The sequence below is a fragment of the Trachypithecus francoisi genome, unplaced genomic scaffold (assembly GCF_009764315.1).
Source record: "Trachypithecus francoisi isolate TF-2019V2 unplaced genomic scaffold, Tfra_2.0 Lachesis_group12, whole genome shotgun sequence".
Taxonomy (NCBI): Eukaryota; Metazoa; Chordata; class Mammalia; order Primates; family Cercopithecidae; genus Trachypithecus; species Trachypithecus francoisi.
The window spans coordinates 54,144,774-54,166,543 of NW_022681457.1; the positions used below are offsets into that span (position 1 = coordinate 54,144,774).

Genomic DNA, 21,770 nt, shown 5'->3' on the forward strand with positions numbered 1-21,770 from the left:
AGCAACGACAATCACTTGGTGGGGCCTAAACCATACAGAAAAGAATGAATTCAGTAAGTTTCCTAAGTTACTAACTGCTTGGCCCCATCTAGGATATCATTAGGACTGGGTGGCTCCCACTGGACTGTATTGGATATGTGGACATAGAGCCAACAGCAGAATACCTGACTACTGGACAAGGAGTTGTGTCATTGTCACCATTAAGCCATCAGCAACCTGTTTTCTCCACCAACCTTGGGTCTGGAGCACTTGTTCATATTCTCATCTGCCTGCATTCACACAGAAATAAATCAGAGTACAGCCTCACCTGGGCCACTATCTGTAGCAAAAATCAGTTTTTTCACCTATATTGCACTCTCTCCAACTCGGGGAGTTTTTTTTTTTTTTTTTTTTTAGCTTTTATTTTTGTTTTGGGACACACATGTGGGTTTGTTATATAGCTAAAATTATGTTATGGGGTTTTGGTGTGCAGATTATTTTGTCACTGAAGTACTAAGCCTAGTGTCAAGCAGGTATGTTTTCTGATCCTCTTAGTCCTCCCACTGTCCACCCTCAACTAGGCCTCAGTGTCTGTTGTTCCGCTCTTTGTGTTCATGTGTTCTTATTACTTAGCTCTAAATTGTAAATAATATGCATTTGGTTTTCTCTTTTTGCATTAATTTTCTAATAATAATGGCCTCAAGCTTCTTTGATGTTATTGCAAAAGACATGATTTTTTTGTAAATGGTCATAGAGTATTCCATGATGTTTATGTACCATATTTTGTTTTTACTAAATCTTTTATTTTATTTTATTTTATTTTTGGAGACAGGGTGTCACTTATTTCCCAGGCTAGCATGCTGTGGTGTGATATTGCCTTATTTCAGCCTCAACCTCCCAGGCTCAAGCAATTCTCTCCTACCTCATCCTTTCAAGTATCAAGGACTACACACCTTCTTTACCATGCCTGACCAATTTTTCTTTTTGTATTTTTCGTGGAGAGGGGATTTTGCCATGTTGCCCAGGCTGGTCTCAAACTTCTAAGCTCAGGCAATCCACCTGCCTCGGCCTCCCAAAGTGCTGGGATTACAAACATGAGCCACTGCATCTGACCATACCGTATTTTCTTTATCCAGTCTACCATTGACAGGCATTTAGGGCCTGTCCATGTCTTTGCTGTTGTGAATAGTGCTGCAGTGAACATACCTGTGGATGTGTCTTTATAATATAATAATTTATATTTCTTTTGGTATATACCCAATTATGAAGCTCCTGGGTCAAATGATAATTGTGTTTAGTTCTGTAAGGAATTGTCACACTGCTTTTTACAGTTGTTGACCTAATTTACACTCCCACCAGCAGAGTATGAGCATTCCGTTTTCTCTGCAACCTTGCCAGCATCTGTTATTTTTTGACTTTTAAAAAATAGCCATTCTGACTGGTGTGAGGTCGTATCTCATTGTGTTTTTCCTTTTAATTTCTCTAATTAGTGATGATAATTTTTTTCATATGCTTGTTAGTCACATGTATGTATTCTTTTGAAAAGCATCTGTTTATATTTTTTTGCCTCCTTTTTAATGAGACTGTTTAGTTTTTTCTTGTAAACTTGTTTAAGTTCTTAATACATTCTGGATATTATATCTTTGCCAGAGGCAAAGTTTGCAAATATTTTATTTTCTTCTGTAGGTTGTCTGTTTACTCTGTTGATAGTTTCCTTTTGCTATGAAGAAGCACTTTAAATAGGACCCATAAGTCAATTTTTGCTTTTGTTGCAGTTGCTTTATGTAGCTTCATCATGTAGTTTTTGCCAGTTTTTATGTCTAGAATAGTATTTCTTAGGTTATCTTGGAGGGTTTCTTATAATTTAAAGTTTTACATTTAAGTCCTTAATTTATTTTGGGTTGATTTTTGTATACAGTGTAATAAAGGGGTTCAGTTTCAGTCTTTTACGTAGTGTTAGGTAGTTATTCCAGCACCACTTATAAAATAGATAATTATTCCTACATTTTTCTTGTCAGATTTGTAAAAAATCTGATGGTGGTAGGAGGGTGGCGTTATTTCTGGGCTCTCTAGTCTCTTGCATTGGTCTTGTGCACTCATGGATTTTTTATAATATTTTTCTCCCGTCTGCTTTTTCCCCCATAAAGATTGTTTCAAATGCATACAGTGTGTAAAATCTGATGTCCAAGAGTTCAAAAACTTTTTAAAAAGTTCCAAAAGGCCGGGTGCGGTGGCTCATGCCTGTAATCCCAGCACTTTGGGAGGCCGAGGCGAGTGGATCACGAGGTCAGGAGATGGAAACCATCCTGGCTAATACAGTGAAACCTCGTCTCTACTGAAAATGCAAAAAATTAGCTGGGCGTGGCAGGGGGCGCCTGTAGTCCTAGCTACTTGGGAGGCTGAGGCAGGAGAATGGCGTGAACCCGGGAGGCGGAGGTCGCAGTGAACCGAGATCGCGCCACTGCACTCCAGCCTGGGCGACAGAGCGAGACTCTGTCTCAAAAAAAAAAAAAAAAAAGTTCCAAAAAGGGGAATATGGGGCTAGGGGAGGGATAGCATTAGGAGAAATAGCTAGTGTAGATGACAGGTTGATGGGTGCAGCAAAACACCATGGCACGTGCATGTAACAAACATGCACTTTCTGCGCATCTACCCCAAAATTTAAAGTAAAATAAATAAATTAATTAATTAAAAGTCTCAAAAAATATTTTGCTGTTCTCTCTTTTCTTAAGGGATTTAGATTATATATAGATATTTTTCTCTGCTTTTTTTGGAAATATATGTAAATCATATTAACAGCTAAATAAACCTTTTGTCATGTTTTTGGCTCCAGATTATCTTTATCTAGTACTTCAGATATATTGCCTTGTCTTTGCTCCTGAAAAGTTTTTTTTTTTTTATTTTTAGTCCTTTGAGTTAAACACAGAGTTATTTAGATAAAAGCTCATTTTGGCCGGGCGCGGTGGCTCAAGCCTGTAATCCCAGCACTTTGGGAGGCCGAGACGGGCGGATCACGAGGTCAGGAGTTTGAGACCATCCTGGCTAACACGGTGAAACCCCGTCTCTACTGAAAAATACAAAACAGCTAGCCGGGCGAGGTGGCTGGCGCCTGTAGTCCCAGCTACTCGGGAGGCTGAGGCAGGAGAATGGCGTAAACCCGGGAGGCGGAGCTTGCAGTGAGCTGAGATCCGGCCACTGCACTCCAGCCCGGGCGACAGAGCAAGACTCCGTCTCAAAAAAAAAAAAAAAAAAAAAAAAAAAAAAAAAAAAAAAGCTCATTTTAAGAGCACATAGAAGCTTAGCACAAAGACAGGATCAAATTTAGCAATACAGAATGACGAAGACTAAAGGATACTTAGTTTCTTTGACAGAAACTTGATTATCCGAGGTAATTATCTAATATTTGCAGGCTGAAGTACTTATACTGCAAAAGTGAGCACAGTTCAGTGCATAAAATGAACAGTGGGGTCTGTAGTTGTACCTTGCTTTCTATTGATTATTTCAAAACAATTAGCATAGTTATGTGTAGTGCTTGTAGACAACGTGCATTCATAAAAATTAAACAGTATTTTCTTTCTTTCTCTCTTTTTTTTGAGAGACAGTCAGACTCTGTTGCCCAGGTTGGAGTACACTGCCGTTATCTCGGCTCATTACAACCACTGCCACCCCAGTTCAAGCGATTGTCCTGCTTCAGCCTCCCAAGTAGCTGGGATTACAGGTGTGCACAACCATGCCCAGCTAATTTTTCAAATTTTTAGTAAAGACAGGGTGTCACCATGTTGGTCAGGCTGCTCTTGAACTCCTGACCTCAGGTGATCCACCCGCCTCAGCCTCCCAACATGCTGGGATTACAGGCATGAGCCAAAATACAGTATTTTCTACAATAGTATAAATATAAACCCACAATAGTTACTTTGAATGAATCACTTAGTTATTTTAATATTGTTATTTACACTTTTGAAATACAAAGTGTTTTAACTGAAGTATAGTTGCAATTTTAAAAAATGCTACATACATAGCTGGGCGCTGTGGCTCACGCCTGTAATCCCAGCACTTTGGGAGTCTGAGGCGGGCAAATCACCTGAGCTCAGGAGTTCAAGACCAGCCTGGCCAAAATAGTGAAACCCCATCTCTACTAAAATAAAAAATTAGCAAGGTGTGGTGTCACTCACATGGAATCCCAGGTACTTGAGAGGCTGAGGCAGGAGAATTGCTTATACCCAGGAGGTAGACGTTGCAGTGAGCCGAGATTGTGCCATTTCATTCCAGCCTGGGTGGCAGAGTGAGAACGTCTCAAAAACAACAACAAAAAAAGTACATGTATTATGACTTGTTCATTAAAATTATTCAGTTAGATATTTATATCTAATATCCAAAGAAAATTTACTACCAAATTGTAGCAGTAGATAATTAGTCTGACATGTTTATTACTTTTTTCAATATGGATAATTATGAGTAAGCACAATTTTGTTATCTTTTATTTCACTAAATTGGAATGCTGCTACTCTAAGACAAATAAAGACAGGTGATGAAGCCACCTAAAAACTGTAATAGCTCTTCAGTTAGTTATGTTGCAAGCTCTAATATATTCCACTATATGAACACAGTCACATTCTATTTCTTCATCTAAGAGTGTTGTTGGAAGTTGTCAGATACATTTCAATATAGAACCCCCATTCAATGGCTGGGAGTTGAGAGAGAAGCAGAGATAGAAAAGAAACTTTATAAAATTCTTTTTTTTTTTGAGATGGAGTCTTACTCTGTCACCCGGGCTAGAGTGCAGTGGCTGGATCTCAGCTCACTGCAAGGTCCGCCTTCCCGGTTTACACCATTCTCCTGCCTCAGCCTCGGGAGTAGCTGGGACTACAGGCGCCCGCCACCTCGCCGGGCTCACTTTTTGTATTTTTTTTTTTAGTAGAGACGGGGTTTCACCGTGTTAGCCAGGATGGTCTCCATCTCCTGACTTCATGATCCGCCCGTCTCGGCCTCCCAAAGTGCTGGGATTACAGGCTTGAGCCACCGCGCCCGGCAGAAACTTTATAAAATTCTAATGAAAATCTGCTCCCTTTCTTCATAATGCTCATGTTTCTCATGCTGAGAGTAGTTGCGCACTTCGGGTGTTTAGAAAGAAATTACTTTTAGGGAAATTTTTTCTGGCTGACTTGATCAATCTTATACCTAATCTGAGGTTTTTCTTAAGATAATTTAAACTTTTTTCTCTCAAAATAGTCTTGCTCAGATGGAGATCTGATTTTCTCTCCAATGCTTTGGGTGTCTGTTTCAAAAGCCGTGGTAGTATCCCATGGTGTCTGAATGAGGTGGGCTGTCACAGTGAGAACTTTTGGAGCTATCTCTCTCTTGACACATGCTGGAAATTCAGCAGTATTTTTTCCATTTCACCATTATAAGTAGAAACTGGGGCTGAAACACTGCTCACATTCTCATTATTGTGAAGGTGCAATTCTACCCACGAGGGCTGCAGGCTCTCCTCCTGCAGCTCAAACTTTACTCTCTGATGTGATATTAGAGTGATGCTGTAGCAAATGTGGTTCACATAAAATGTAAACTGTGCTCTGGGCTGTGCCTCAGAGGCAGATGATACAGGTCAAGGGGACACTAGCCACCAGGAGGAAGCAAGCAGGAGTGCTGTAGGCCAGTGCCAGGCAGTACAGAGCCACTGCTCTAAAATGTAGATAGCCAAAAAAATAGAACCCTATTCAACCATTTTCATAACAGAGTGAAAGCTTAGCTTTAGTGGATACGTGGCTTAGAGATGCTAAACTACCTCCTGTTATGAAGGTGTGAAAAGTTTATTTGTCATTGAATATAAGCAATTAGCATACACAGATGGCCTCTTCAATCTCCATGTAAATTTAGGATAAACTATGTGTGACATGGTGCTGGAAATTCTTCTACTTGTGAACTAATTATGGTGACCATCTTTCTGCCTTTGCAGTCTCTTAAGCAGATTGACTATGATTAACATCACATTCAAGTTTAATTGTGTAATAAAATGTTTTTTTTTTTTTCTGTTTTGTTTTTGTGGCATTTTACTGGGGCTGGGTAAAATTTTTCTTTTAATCATTGTTTCCAAACAGTGTCTAAAATTATCAGACATGATATAAACACATAAGGTGCCAACCAGAATTTTCTCTAGAGAGGGCTTTCCCTCTCAGGCTTCTAGCCAACTCACACTTGTGCAGCAAAGTGCATGCTGTCCCCTAAATATGCAGGCAGAATTGTGTCTCTTCATATTTGGTATCTATAGTTCTCTACAGTCACTTCCAGAGAGGCTAGACCAAATTTCTACAAACTTCACAGGGCAGCAATCAATCATTTTATCTTTCTCAATGACTCTTGTATCTTCAAACCTGAAACGGATTCAGAGACCATGGGGCCCACAGACTCAATGTGTGTGTTGGGTAGATGTGTAGATATGAGAATCTCCACTTTCTCCTTCTTCCTTTTGCTAAAATGTCCGCAAATGTGCTGATAACACCTGCTGATACTGCAGCCATTCAGATTTTAAACCTACAGCTCCAAATTTTGAATCCTGGTCTTCAGATTTGAGAAATAAAAAATTTTATCTAAAAAATGCAAGTCCTTTGGTTATCAAACTCAGAGAGACATTAAAATAAAAGTGCAGTTATTTCTCCCCCATTTGAACTGTGTATTCATCTCTTGAAACTCTTCACTCTTGCCACAAGTACATATGTGTAAAACTAATAATGTTGCATTGGACACTATATCTCATACCCTAAACCATAATGATATATATCTAATCAATAATCAATGTTATTTCTTTAAATAAATAAAAATTTTGACAAATAACTTTTTATCAACCCACTCTCTGTCCCTTTCTTTTTGTCTTTACAACTCCTCTTGTAACTGCTGCTAATCGAACTGTGGATTCCAGGCAACTTGAGTATTTGCTCCCAGGCTGTAATCCTTAAGCTTGACCCAAATAAACTGTCTACTTACATTCATGTTGTGTCAACTTTTTTTTTTTTTTTTTTTGAGGTAGACTTATTATTTAGAATGTGCTGGAGAAGCCTCTATGAGGGGATTTCTTTTTTTTTTTTTTTTGAGACGGAGTCTCTCTCTGCCCCCAGGCTGGAGTGCAGTGGCGCGATCTTGGCTCGCTGCAAGCTCCGCCTCCCGGGTTCACGCCATTCTCCTGCCTCAGCCTCCCGAGTAGATGGGACTACAGGCGCCCGCCGCTACGCCCGGCTAATTTTTTTTTTTTTTTTTTTTTTGTATTTTTAGTAGAGATAGGGTTTCACTGTGTTAGCCAGGATGGTTTCGATCTCCTGACCTCGTGATCCGCCCACCTCGGCCTTCCAAAGTGCTGGGATTACAGACGTGAGCCACCGCGCCCGGCTGGGATTTCTTTTTTGATTGTACTCCACTTCTGTAATACCAGAGGATGCAGAGATTCTAGGTATCTTACCTAGAATCTTCAGATAAGGTCTGGCCTCTACCTAGATTTATAAAAAAGGGACTGACTTTGAATTGAGAATATACAGAAAACTAACAAAAGGCATTTTCTGCATTGTGAGATATCAGCATAGACATCTTACAGCCCCCATTTGGGAGTGTGGCTCTTTGAGATTTTTCACATCTTCATTGACCTTCTACAGTCACGTGAGAGTCTCCAGGAGGAAATAGAATCTGATGGCATAATCTGTAAGTGTAAATAAGCATCTTAGGAGTGAGAGATCAAGGCCACAAAGTATCCAGAGCCATGACCACAACTATATTTACCTGTAAAATGTGATACTGGAGTAGAGCATTTTCATTCTTTCCTTTATCCAAGAGCTAGCAAATCAGAACAAGTGATCCAGGTTCTGGAGTTCCACCTGTGTAGTTCTATTTTCTGTTTAGAATCAGCCTGAGTCTCTCCAGCCTGGCTTATCATTGGGCCATCAATCCAGGGTCACTGGAAATTCTCTCACAATCACCTAGGTGTCTTTGAGGCATTTGAGGATGTCCATAGCACAATTGTGTCAGACTCAGAAGGATAGTTAATTCTGTTTCTCTCTTAGTGTAAGAGAAATTTAGTCATCCTGTGTTTGTTCCTCTCCTCATACAAGAAATGTCTTTGGTTGGTACACAGATGAGAGTTTCTCCAGTTTCCTGGTACTTGGAAGATAAACAGGGAGGAGAAATCTGGAGACCCAAATAGATAATGGAGTTGCTTACATTTCATATCACCATAAAAAAAATAAAAGCAGTCATGGTTCCTACAACCCAGAAACTTTTTGTCTAGACTAGCAACTGGATAAATAATTAAATTATGCATCATATCGTTGGTAAAATAAATGGATGTGTCCAAAATGTTGGGCTTTATTTAGGCCACTTTCTTTATACTGTTGTGACTTCTGATGTCTATTCCTGAAGGGATATTCATGAACAGAAGAATTGTTATTATAATTAATTTCTTTTTTTTCTTTTCTTTACTTTTTTTTTTTTTTTTTTTTTTTGAGACGGAATCTCGCTCTGTCCCCCAGGCTGGAGTGCAAAGGCGCTATCTCGACTACTGGAAACCCACCTTCTGGGTTCATGGAATTCTCCTGCCTCAGCCTCCCAAGTAGGTGGAACTGCAAGTGCTTGCCACCAGGCCCAACTAATTTTTGTATTTTCAGTAGAGACTTGGTTTCACCATGTTAGCCAGGATGGTCTCAATCTCCTTACCTCATTATCTGCCCGCATCGGTCTGCCAAAGTGGCGGGATTACAGGTGTGAGGCACCACGCCCGGCCACATATTTATTTTCTAATATAATTACCCTAGAAAGTCTGGGTGTGGTGGCTCATGCCTGTAATCCTAGCACTTTGGGAGGCCAAGGCGGGTGGATCACAAGGTCAGGAGTTCGTGACCAGCCTGGTCAGTATGGTGAAACCCCATCTCTACTAAAAATACAAACATTAGCAGGGCATGGTGGTGCGTGCCTGTAATTTCAGCTACTTGGGAGGTTGAGGCAGAAGAACTGCTTGAACCCGGGAGGTGGAGGTTGCAGTGAGCTGAGATCATGCCACTGCACTGCAGCCTGGGTGACAGAGTTAATGATTCACTTGGTGGAATAGCTTTCTGAAAGATTTTTTTTTCATTATAGAGTTAATTATTTTTCTCTTTATTATTATTATTATTATTATTTGAGACAGAGTCTCGCTCTGTCACCCAGGCTGGAGTGCTGTGGCCGGATCTCAGCTCACTGCAAGCTCCGCCTCCCGGGTTCACGCCATTCTCCTGCCTCAGCCTCCCGGGTAGCTGGGATTACAGGCGCCGCCACCTCGCCCGGCTAGTTTTTTGTAGTTTTTAGTAGAGACAGGGTTTCACCGTGTTAGCCAGGATGGTCTGGATCTCCTGACCTCGTGATCCGCCCGTCTCAGCCTCCCAAAATGCTGGGATTACAGGCTTGAGCCACCGCGTCCGGCCTTTTCTCTTTATTATTAAGTATCTTTATGCAGTTTATGTGCACAAAACATCACATTTAATCTGGCAGCTGTCCTTTTTTTCTTATTTTTTTAGTACATATTTTTATTGAAATATGAAGGCTCTTATCTTTGTTTACAGGCCAGAAAAACTGGGAAAAACACAGGCTCTTCCACTTACTAGTTGTTTGACAAAATATCATTCTTGGGCCAAAAGCATTGGCATTATTGCTGAGCTAGTTAGAAATTCAAAAAATCGGCCGGGCACGGTGGCTCAAGCCTGTAATCCCAGCACTTTGGGAGGCCGAGACGGGCGGATCACGAGGTCAGGAGATCGAGACCATCCTGGCTAACACTGTGACACCCCGTCTCTACTAAAAAATACAAAAAAACTAGCCGGGCGAGGTGGCGGGCGCCTGTAGTCCCAGCTACTCGGGAGGCTGAGGCAGGAGAATGGCGTGAACCCAGGAGGCGGAGCTTGCAGTGAGCTGAGATCCGGCCACTGCACTCCAGCCCAGGCGACAGAGCGAGACTCTGTCTCAAAAAGAAAAAAAAAAAAAATTCAAAAAATCAGACTTTATTCCAGATCTTATGGAAAAAAAAGCCTGCATAACAAGGTCTTTGGCTTATTATGTATATTAAAATTTGAGAGGTGCCTTCTAACTCAACCTGTCTTTTTCATCTGAAAAATATTCACAACTCATTCTGTATGATGTAAATATAGTACTCAAAACTGTACATGTTCTTGTTCATGCCCTTAATTTTATACTTTATTATCTAGGAAAATATATATGAACTGATGTTGTGGATCTTATGCTACTCTTTTTTCTCAGAGTTAGAGAATACAGTAGAGAATATTTCTGTGTTGAAAATTATTTTATTGGATAATTTTAGTCAGTCCTGTAAGTCAGAACCAGTTCTCTTTACTCTCACATTTCACCTTAAGTCAAATTAAAAATTCTGCTCAAGGCCATTTAGTAAAAGGGTGTGTGTGTGTGTTTCAGGGACCATTGCAATTTATAGATGTGGCCATAGAATTCTCTCTGGAGGAGTGGCGTTGCCTGGACACTGCACAGCAGAATTTATATAGGGATGTGATATTAGAGAACCACAGAAACCTGGTCTTCCTTGGTGAGGATAACTTGAATACATAATTCATAATATACCCTAAAAATTTTATTTATCTTTTTTTGTAGAATGTTTTTAGTAATTTATTCTTTTCATAAAAGAGTTTCAGATTGCTTTTTCCAGAAAATCTTCAGAATTTGTTCATTTAGAATAGAATTTCTTCAAGATGTTTCATCTTAATCCAAACTTTCCACATTCCTGAGTTGAGCTGTATTCTTCACTCTAAATTAGTGGTAATTCCAGAAATTTAGTGGTATAAAATATTGTTGCCCCCATCTGAAAATCTAATTGCCACTACCAATTTTTGATTCCATAGTACCAGATAGTAAAATTAAGAAACCTGCATATTGAAAGTATTTTCTTTCTTTCTTTCTTTCCTTCTTTCCTTCCTTCCTTCCTTCCTTCCTTCCTTCCTTCCTTCTTTCTTTCTTTCTTTCTTTCTCTCTTTCTTTCTTTTCTTTCTTCTTTCTTTCTTTTCATTTCTTTCCTTTCCTTTTCTTTTCTTTTTTTCTTTTCGACGGAGTTTCGCTCTTATTGTTCAGGCTGGAGTGCAATGGCATGATCTCCGCTCACCACAACCTCCACTTCCTGGGTTCAAGCAATTCTCTTGTGTCAACCTCCTGAGTAGCTGGGATTACATGCATGTGCCACCATGTCCGGCTAATTTTTTGTATTTTTAGTAGAGATGGGGTTTCTCTATGATGGTCAGGCTGGTCTTGAACTCCTGACCTCAGGTTATCTACCCACCTCAGCCTCCCGAAGTGCTAGGATTACAAGTGTGAGCCACTGCACCCCGCTGAAAGTATTTTCTAAATATTTAGAAATTTCTGTTATAAATTAGTATTTTGGTATTAATTTACAAGAATATTTTATTACATCTGCTCTGCTGAGCACATTACTAGCTTGTAATTGCAGAATATGAGCAAGATTCATGTTATTTATTTTTAATAAAACAGGTATTGTTGTCTCTAAGACAGATCTGATCACCCGTCTGGAGCAAGGAAAAAGACCTTTGACTATAAAGAGACATGAGATGATTGCCAAACCCCCAGGTAGGTGTGAGTGAAATTGAATACCACAGACTACACAGATAACAGGTCCCAAGGTCAGTGAGAAAGCCAGTTTTTAAAATGTGATTCAGAAAGCTGTGTTCCAAAGAAAATAGTTCCTGGGCAGCTGTGTTGTTTGTTTATTCATTTACTTAATTTTGCTCCCACAAATGGGCATCTTCTCTCTTGTCATTTTAAATTCTCTAAGGATTCTTTTCTTTTGGTGAGCTTCCTTCAAGTTCACAGTGAGAACCAAAGACATCTTTATGGCATACAAGAGACTGCAGAGGCTGGGCACATTGGCTCATGTCTGTAATCTCAGAATATTGGGAGGCCAAGGCAGGTGGACCATCAGAGGTCAGAAATTCAAGATTAGCCTGACCAACATTGTGAAACCTCGTCTTTACTAAAAATACAGAAATTAGCTAGGTGGGTTGTTGGGTGCCTGTAATCACAGCTACTTGGGAGGCTGAGGCCAAAGAATCACTTGAGCCCAGAAGATGGAGCTTACCATGAGCTGAGATTGTGCCATTGCACCCCAGCCTGGGCAACAGAGTGAAACTCTGTCACAAAACAAAACAAAACAAAACAAACAAACAAAAAAGATACTGCACAGTCTGGCTGCTTTTCCATTGTTTTGCGGATATGCAAATATCTATCTGCATGATTTAGAGAAACTAAAACTATTTTTCATCTTCTCTTTTTGCATCAGGTCTGATATGTATAAGAGTAATAGTTTCTGTTGCACTTTTTGTTCATTTTTCTGCACAGTCTATCTGTTTTTATTACTATAAAGTCTTGAAATACAGTTTGAAATTATAAGTATGATATTTTTCTGCTTTGTTCTTTTTCCTCAAGGTTGCTTTGGCTAGTCAAAGTTTACTTTAGTTTCATGTAAATTTTAGAATTGCATTTTCCAGTACTGTGAAAAAAATGCCACTGCAATTTTGATAGGAAGTTTATTGAATCTATAGATCACTTTGGATAATATGGCACTTTATTAATATTTATTCTTTCAATCCATAGACATAAAATATTTTAAAATTTATTTGGATCTTCTCTAATTTTTTCATTTTTTATTGTAAAGATTTTTACCTCCTTGGTCAATTTTTTTCTTAGAAATTTATTACTTAATGCTATAGTAAATAAGATCTTTTTTTCCTCCATTTTGTCAGATAGTCTGTGTTGAGTGTATGAAACCATAGCCAGGCACAGTGGCCAACGCCTGTAATTCCAGCACTTAGGGAGACTGAGGCGGGTGTATCAACTGAGGTAGGGAGTTCAAGACCAACTTTTTTTTTTTTTTTTTTTGAGGCGGAGTCTCATTCTGTCGCCTAGGCTGGAGTGCAGTGGCCGGATCTCAGCTCACTGCAAGCTCCGCCTCCCGGGTTCCCGCCATTCTCCTGCCTCAGCCTCCCGAGTAGCTGGGACTACAGGCGCCCGCCACCTCGCCCGGCTAGTTTTTTGTATTTTTTTTAGTAGAGACGGGGTTTCACCGTGTTAGCCAGGATGGTCTCGATCTCCTGACCTCGTGATCCGCCCGTCTCGGCCTCCCAAAGTGCTGGGATTACAGGCTTGAGCCACCGCGCCCGGCAAGACCAACTTAACCAACATGGAGAAACCTGAAAATACAAAATTTAGCTGGGTGTGGTGCACAGACTGGCTGCTTTTCCATTGTTTTGTGGATATGCAAATATCTATCTTACAGGCACCCAACAACCCACCTAGCTAATTTCACAGACTGTCTCTACTGAAAATACAAAAATTAGCTGGGTGTGGTGGTTCATGCCTGTAATCCCAGCTACTCGGGAGGCTGAGACAGGAGAATCGCTTGAACCTGGGAGGTGGTGAAAGAGATCAAATGAAGAGACTAAGAGGCAGAAATGAAGTCCACAGGCAAACAGCCCGGGCTGCGCCCTGAGCCTAGTTAAAGATCGACCCCGGACCTAACCGATTAAGGTTATCTATAGACTCCAGACATTGTAAGGACAAACGTTGTGAAAGTCTCTGTCCTGCTCTAATTACCAGTGTCTGCCACATATCTTAGTCCTGGGCCCAGTACAAACAATCCTCTATTTTGTCCCAACTTCCTGAGCCCCATATGCCTGCCCGACACAAACACATTAAGAAAAACAACACCTGGGGAAGCTCCAATAAGGTTACAACCGTTTGTAAAAGCGCAGGAACCGATAAGAAGGCTGCTAAAAGCATAACTTAACATTAACATGTAAACCAATTGTAATGCTGTAGCCTAGAGAAATGCCTTGTTCCTCTGTAACCTGACAAGTCCTGTTTACCTTGAGCTATAAAAAGCAAGCGCACTCATTGTTCCAGGCCCTCTTGTATGTTGTAGAACGGAGGGACCAAGTTCGAACTTGCATTAAAGATCCTTGCCGCTTGGCTTTGACTCTGGACTCTGGTGGTCTTCTTCGGGGAACAAACGGTCTGGGCATAACATTTGGGGGCTCTCCCGGGATTCCCCAAGCCCACCAGACCCCTGGTCAACGGATCTACTAGGATCGATCTGCTAATAGGTGAGCCGGCTCGTCTGTTTGTCTGTCTGTGTTCATTCTGAATCGGCGGCTCTCTGAGGCTGCGGCTCGTCTGTTTGTCTGTCTGTGTCCGTTCTGAACCTGCGGATCTCTAAGTCCGCTCTGAGGCTGTTAGCCTGTCTGAATCCGCGGCTCTCTAAGTCCGCTCTGAATCTGTGACTCGTGAGGTCTGAAGCTGAAAGCTGGCATAAGTCCTGGCGGACGCGCTATAGGACAGCCAGTGGAGACCGGTGGGAGACGTCCCCTGGCTCTCATCTGATTCTTGTCTGAATTTATTCTGACCCAGATTTCTGGTGCGCGCCTGCGACTGATGTAAACTTGTTGTTGATATTCCAGCAACTCACTTTTCCCTTGCAGGATCTGTTGCAGACGCCACTCCGGGCGCTACTGTTCAGGATGGGTAATACCCAGAGCACTCCCCTATCTCTCCTTACAAGTAATTTCAAGGATGTTAGGGCAAGGGGCCATGATCTTGGTATGGATATCAGGAAGGGAAAGCTAATTACTCTGTGCCGCTCCGAGTGGCCCGCCCTTAACGTAGGGTGGCCACCCGAAGGGACATTCTGTCTCCCTGTCATCACTAGGGTAAAGTCCAAGGTTTTCCAGCCTGGGCATGCTAATCACCCGGATCATATCCCATATATCCTCATATGGCAGGATATAGCTGGGAACCCGCCCCCTTGGCTGTCCCCTTTCCAATTAGCCTCTGAATCCTGTAAGGTACTGGTTGCTCGACCGCTAAAATCCAAGCAACCGACTGCCCCCCCCCCATCCTGTTCTACCGGATAGCGAGGACCCACTGTCCACAGAACCCCCTCCGTACCTCTCCCGGCCGCAGGCCTCAGCCCCCGCCCAGGTTGAGCCGCGGGAGGGAGCAGGCTGACGGGAGGTGACCAGCGCACCCGGACCCACTACAAGGGAAAGTAACTCTGAAGGGCCGGCGTGGGTCCTCTGTAAGCTGAGCGCTGGTCCCATGGGCCCCGCTTTTCTTTCTCTATACTCTGTCTCTGGGTCTTACTTCTTTTCTAAAGTCTCTCGTTCCACCTAACAAGAAACACCCACAGGTGTGGAGGGGCACGCCACCCCTTCATCTGGTGCCCAACTTGGAAGCTTTTCTCTAAGGTGAAGGTATGCTGGAGCGTGGTCATTGAAGACAAGTTGACGAGAGACTCCCGAGTACGTCTACAGTCAGCCTTGTGGTAAGCTTGCGCGCTCGGAAGAACCTAGGGTAACAATGGAGCAAACTAAAAGTAAATATGCCTCATCGCAGCTTTATAAAAATTCTCTTAAAAAAGAGGGGGAGTTAAAGTGTCTAGCAAAAATCTAAATACGCTCTTTCAAACAATAGAACAGTTTTGTCCATGGTTTCCAGAACAGGGAACTTTAGATCTAAAAGATTGGGAAAAAATTGGCAAAAAATTAAAACAAGCAAGTAGGGAAGGTAAAATCATCCCACTTACAGTATGGAATGATTGGGAGATTCTGGCAAAATCCTCACTTTCACCCTCTCAATTTTTACAATTTAAGACTTGGTGGATTGATGGGGCACAAGTGCAGGTCCGAAGAAATAGGACTGCCAATCCTCCAATTAACATAGATGCAGATCAACTATTAGGAATAGGTCAAAATTGGAGCACTGTTGACCAACAAGCAATAATGCCAAATGAGGCCATTGAGCAAATCAGGGCTATCTGCCTTAGGACCTGGGAGAAAAATCCAAGACCCAGGAACTGCCTGCCCCTCCTTTCACTGTCAGGAAACGAGAGGAGGGGCCAGCCTCAGGCCCCGCAACAAACTGGGACATTTAAAATTCAACGCTTTGTTCCTCAGCGTTTTCAGGAACAACAACCCCCACTGTCACAAGTGTCTCAGGGAATAAGCCAGTTATCACAAGTGGCAGTGCAGCAGTAGATCTATGTACTTTACAAGCAGTCTCTCTGCTTCCAGGGGAGCCTCCACAGGGGTATACGGCCCATTGCCTGAGGGGACTGTAGGACTAATCTTAGGAAGATCAAGTTTAAATCTAAAAGGAGTTCAAATTCATACTCGTGTGGTTGATTCAGACTATGAAGGTGAAATTCAATTGGTTATTAGTTCCTCAATTCCTTGGAGTGCCAGTCCAGGAGACAGGATCGCTCAATTATTACTCCTACCTTATATTAAAGTTGGAAACAGTGAAATAAAAAGAACAGGAGGGTTTGGAAGCACTGATCTGGCAGGAAAGGCTGCATATTGGGCAAGTCTGGTCTCTGAGAGCAGACCTGTGTGTAAGGCCATTATTCAAGGAAAACAGTTTGAAGGGTTGGTAGAGACAGGAGCAGGTATCTCTGCCATTGCTTTAAATCAGTGGCCGCCGCTACCAAAGCAAAAACTGGAGGCTTTACCCTTATTAGCAAAGGAACAATTAGAAAAGGGACACATTGAGCCTTCATTCTCACCCTGGAATTCTCCTGTATTTGTAATTCAAAAAAAAAAAAAAAAATCAGGCAAATGGCGTATGTTAATAGACTTAAGAGCCGTAAACGCTGTAATTCTACCCGTGGGGCCTCTCCAACCTGGATTGCCCTCTCCGGCCATGATCCCAAAAGACTGGCTTTTAATTATAATTGGTCTAAAGGATTGCTTTTGTTTACCATTCCTCTGGCAGAGCAAGATTGTAAAAAATTTGCCTTTACTATACCAGCCATAAATAATAAAGAACCAGCTACCAGGTTTCAGTGAAAAGTTTTACCTCAGGGAATGCTTAATAGTCCAACTATTTGTCAAGCTTTCGTAGGTCAAGTCCTTCAACCAGTTAGAAACAAATTTTCAGATTGTTATATCATTCACTATATTGATGATATTTTATGTGCTGCAGAAACAAGAGACAAATTAATTGACTGTTACACATTTCTGCAAGCAGAGGTTGCCAACGCAGGACTAACAATAGCATTTAATAAGATCCAAACCTCTGCTCCTTTTCATTATTTAAGGATGCAAATAGATAATAGAAAAATATTAGCCCCAGAGGCAACAAAAGAAATTAAAATTGTGGAAGAGAGAGAAAAAAAAAAAATTTCGGTCAGCGCAAATAAGTAAAATAGATTCTTTAGCCCCACTCCAACTTTTGATTTTCGCCACTGCGCATTCTCCAAAAGGCATCATTTTCAAAATACTATCTTGTAGAGTGGTCATTCCTTCCTCACAGTACAATTAAAACTTTTACATTGTACTTGGATCAAATGGCTACATTAATTGGTCAGACAAGATTACAAATAATAAAATTGTGTGGTAATGACCCAGACAATATAGTTGTTCCTTTAACCAAGGAACAAGTTAAACGAGCCTTTATCAATTCTGGTGCATGGCAAATTGGCCTTGCAGATTTTGTAAGAATTATTGATAATCATTACCCAAAAACAAAAATCTTCCAGTTTTTAAAATTGACTACTTGGATTTTACCTAAAATTACCAGACATAAACCTTTAGAAAATGCTCTGACAGTATTCACTGATGGTTCCAGCAATGAAAAAGTGACTTACAGAGTTGGTTGCAGTCATTACAGTGTTAAAAGATTTTAATCAACCTGTTAATATTACATCAGATTCTGCATATGTAGTACAGGCTACAAAGGATGTTAAGACAGCTCTAATTAAATATAGCATAGATAATCAGTTACACCAGCTGTTCACTTTGTTACAACAAAGATAGGACATGGGAAATAGGGAAGGTAATAATCTGGGGAAGAAGTTTTGCTTGTGTTTCACTAGGAGAAAATCAGCTTCCTATTTGGATACCCACTAAACATTTGAAGTTCTACAATGAACCCATCGGAGATGCAAAGAAAAGCGCCTCCACGGAGACAGAAACACCGTCATCGAGCACCATTGACTCGCAGGATAAATCAAGTGGTGATATTAGAAGAACAGATAAAGTCACCACGCACCAGGAAGGCAGAGCTGCCGACCTGGGCACAGTTAAAGAAGCTGACACTGTTAGCTAGAAAAAGCCTAGCCAGCGCAAAGGTGACACAAACCTCAGAAAAAAAAAATGCTGCTTGCAGCTTTAATTGTTGTATCAACGGTGGTAAGTCTCCCCGTGCCTGCAGGAGCAGCTGCAGCTAATTATACCTACTGGGCTTATGTGCCTTTCCCACCCTTAATTCAGGCAGTCACAAGGATGGATAATCCTATTAAAATATATGTTAATAATAGTGTGAGCCGGGCGCGGTGGCTCAAGCCTGTAATCCCAGCACTTTGGGAGGCCGAGACGGGCGGATCACGAGGTCAGGAGATCGAGACCATCCTGGCTAATACGGTGAAACCCTGTCTCTACTTAAAAATACAAAAAACTAGCCGGGCGACGAGGCGGGCGCCTGTAGTCCCAGCTACTCGGGAGGCTGAGGCAGGAGAATGGCGTAAACCCGGGAGGCGGAGCTTGCAGTGAGCTGAGATCCGGCCACTGTACTCCAGCCTGGGTGGCAGAGCAAGACTCCGTCTCAAAAAAAAAAAAAAAAAAAAAAAAATAATAGTGTGTAGGTACCTGGTCCCACAGATGATTGTTGCCCTGCCTAACCGGAGGAAAAAGAATTGATGATAAATATTTCCATTAGGTATTGTTTCCAGTTACAGTGTGACTGGAATACTTCAGATTTTTGTATTACACCCCAAGTTTATAATGAGTCTAAACATCACTGGGACATGGCAAAACGCCATCTACAGGGAAGAGGAAATTATCTCACTTTAGACATTTCTAAATTAGAACAACAAATTTTAAAGCCTCTCAAAGTCATTTAAATATTGTGCCTGGAACTGAGGCATTAGATCAAGTAAAAAAAAAAAATTCTTTATGGATTAAAACCCCACAACTTAGATTAAGTCTATTGAGAACTCTACTGCAGTAAATTTTGGAATTATGTGTCTCTGTTTAATCGGTTTGTTTTTAGTGTGCTGGACCAGTCAAAGAATCCTATGCCACAATCGAGAGAACAAAGGAGCCTTCATCGCCGTGGCACATTTATATAGAGAAAAAGGGAGAGAGAATGTTGCGGGGAGTCAGAGACCTTAAATGGAGGGACTGGCTGAAGCCACGGCAAAAAAAAAAAAAACATAAAATATGAAGGTTTCATGGACATTTTATTAGTTCTCCGAAATTAATACTTTTGTAATTTCTTATGTCTGTCTTTACTTTAATACTTTTGTAATTTCCTATGTCTTTGCTTTAATCTCTTAGTCCCATCATCTTCTTTGTAAGCTGAGGAGGATATATGTCACCTCAGGACCCTGTGATGGCTGAGTTAACTGCACAGATGGTTTGTAGAGCATGTGTGTTTAAACAATATGAAATCTGGGCATCTTGAAAAAAGAAGAGGATAACAGTGATGTTCAGGGATCAAGGGAGGTAACCTTGAACTGGCCGCCGATGAGCCGGACGGAACAGAGCCATATTTCTTCTCTTTTTGAATGCAAATAGGAGAAATATCGCTGAATTCTTTTTCTCAGCAAGGAATATCCCTGAGAAAGAGAATGTGCTCTGAGGGTAGGCCTATAAACGACCCCCTTGGAGGCGTGCCGCCTTTTACAGTTGAAGCCGAAGGGATGAAATAAGCCCCGGCCTCCTGTAGTGCTCTCAGGCTTATTAGGATGAGGAAATTCCCACCTAATAAATTTTGGTCAGTCAGGTTGTCTGCTCTCAAACCCTATTTCCTGATAAAATGTTATCAATGACTATGCGTGCCCAAAATTTCATTAGCAATTTTAATGTTAACACCATCCTGTGCTCTCATCCTGCCCCCACTTACTTTATAATATTCTATTACTTTGTAAAGTTTGTAATCTCAGTGTCATGATGACAATGGTAAAATTCCTCTATGTTTCCCCTGTTAGCCCCCTTCCTTGGACCCCTGCTAAGTCTACTATTTCTGCTTACCGTAGGACCTTGTGTTATTAACAGAATTTTGCGGTTTGTCAGGGAAAGGTTTGACACCATACAGCTCATGGTCCTCAGAGCCCAATACCAACCTGTAAGCGCTGAAACAGAATCAGACTTATAAGACCCAAGATTGGCTCCAGATGTACCTGAGAAACGGGGGAATGAAAGAGATCAAATGAAGAGACTAAGAGGCAGAAATGAAGTCCACAGGCAAACAGCCCGGGCGGCGCCCTGAGCCTAGTTAAAGATCGACCCCGGACCTAACCGATTAAGGTTATCTATAGACTCCAGACATTGTAAGGACAAACGTTGTGAAAGTCTCTGTCCTGCTCTAATTACCAGTGTCTGCCACATATCTTAGTCCTGGGCCCAGTACAAACAATCCTCTATTTTGTCCCAACTTCCTGAGCCCCATATGCCTGCCCGACACAAACACATTAAGAAAAACAACACCTGGGGAAGCTCCAATAAGGTTACAACCGTTTGTAAAAGCGCAGGAACCGATAAGAAGGCTGCTAAAAGCATAACTTAACATTAACATGTAAACCAATTGTAATGCTGTAGCCTAGAGAAATGCCTTGTTCCTCTGTAACCTGACAAGTCCTGTTTACCTTGAGCTATAAAAAGCAAGCGCACTCATTGTTCCAGGCCCTCTTGTATGTTGTAGAACGGAGGGACCAAGTTCGAACTTGCATTAAAGATCCTTGCCGCTTGGCTTTGACTCTGGACTCTGGTGGTCTTCTTCGGGGAACAAACGGTCTGGGCATAACAGTGGAGGTTGCAGTCAGCCAAGATCGCACCATTGCACTCCAGGCTGGTCAACAAGAGCAAGACTCCTTCTCCAAAAAAAAAAAAAAAAAGCGTATGAAGCCATATATATACTTGTACGTTAATTTTGTATTTTGCTAATTTACTGAGTGTGTTTATTAGTTTAGACAGATTTTTATGTACTGTTTATGGTTTTTTATATACACAATTGTATGATCTACAAACAGCAAGTTTTTACTTTTTTTTTTATTTCAATAGATTTATTTTTATTTTTATTTTTTTTTTTTTTTTGAGACGGAGTCTCGCTCTGTCGCCCAGGCTAGAGTGCAGTGGCTGGATCTCAGCTCACTGCAAGCTCCGCCTCCCAGATTTATGCCATTCTCCTGCCTCAGCCTCCCGAGTAGCTGGGACTACAGGCGCCCGCCACCTCGCCCGGCTAGTTTTTTGTATTTTTTAGTAGAGACGGGGTTTCACCATGTTAGCCAGGATGGTCTCGATCTCCTGACCTCATTATCCGCCCCTCTCGGCCTCCCAAAGTGCTGGGATTACAGGCTTGAGCCACCGCGCCTGGCTGATTTTTTTTATTTCTAGGACTAATTCTTCTGCCACATACTTCCAGTGCTACATTAAAATAGAAGCATTGGCCAGACTCTGTGGCTCACACCTGTAATCCCAGAACTTTGGGAGGCCAAAGAGTGTGGATTACCTGAGGTCAAGAGTTTGAGACCAGTCTGACCAATATGATGAAACCCTGTCTCTACTAAAAATACAAAAATTAGCTGAGTGTGGTGACATGAGTCTGTAATCCCAGCAACTTGGGAGGCTGAGACAGGAGAATCTCTTGAACACCGGAGTCAGAGGTTGCAGTGAGCCAAGATCACAGCAATGCACTTCAGCCTGGGCAACAAGAGCAAAACTGCATCTCACAAAAAAAAAAAAAAAAAAAAAAAA

At 41.6% G+C, this 21,770-nt stretch overlaps 1 pseudogene; it reads left to right on the forward strand.

The window, feature by feature from the left end:
* The window catches only part of LOC117093731, a 135,323-nt pseudogene that overhangs the window by 103,202 nt on the left and 10,351 nt on the right, over nucleotides 1-21,770 (forward strand).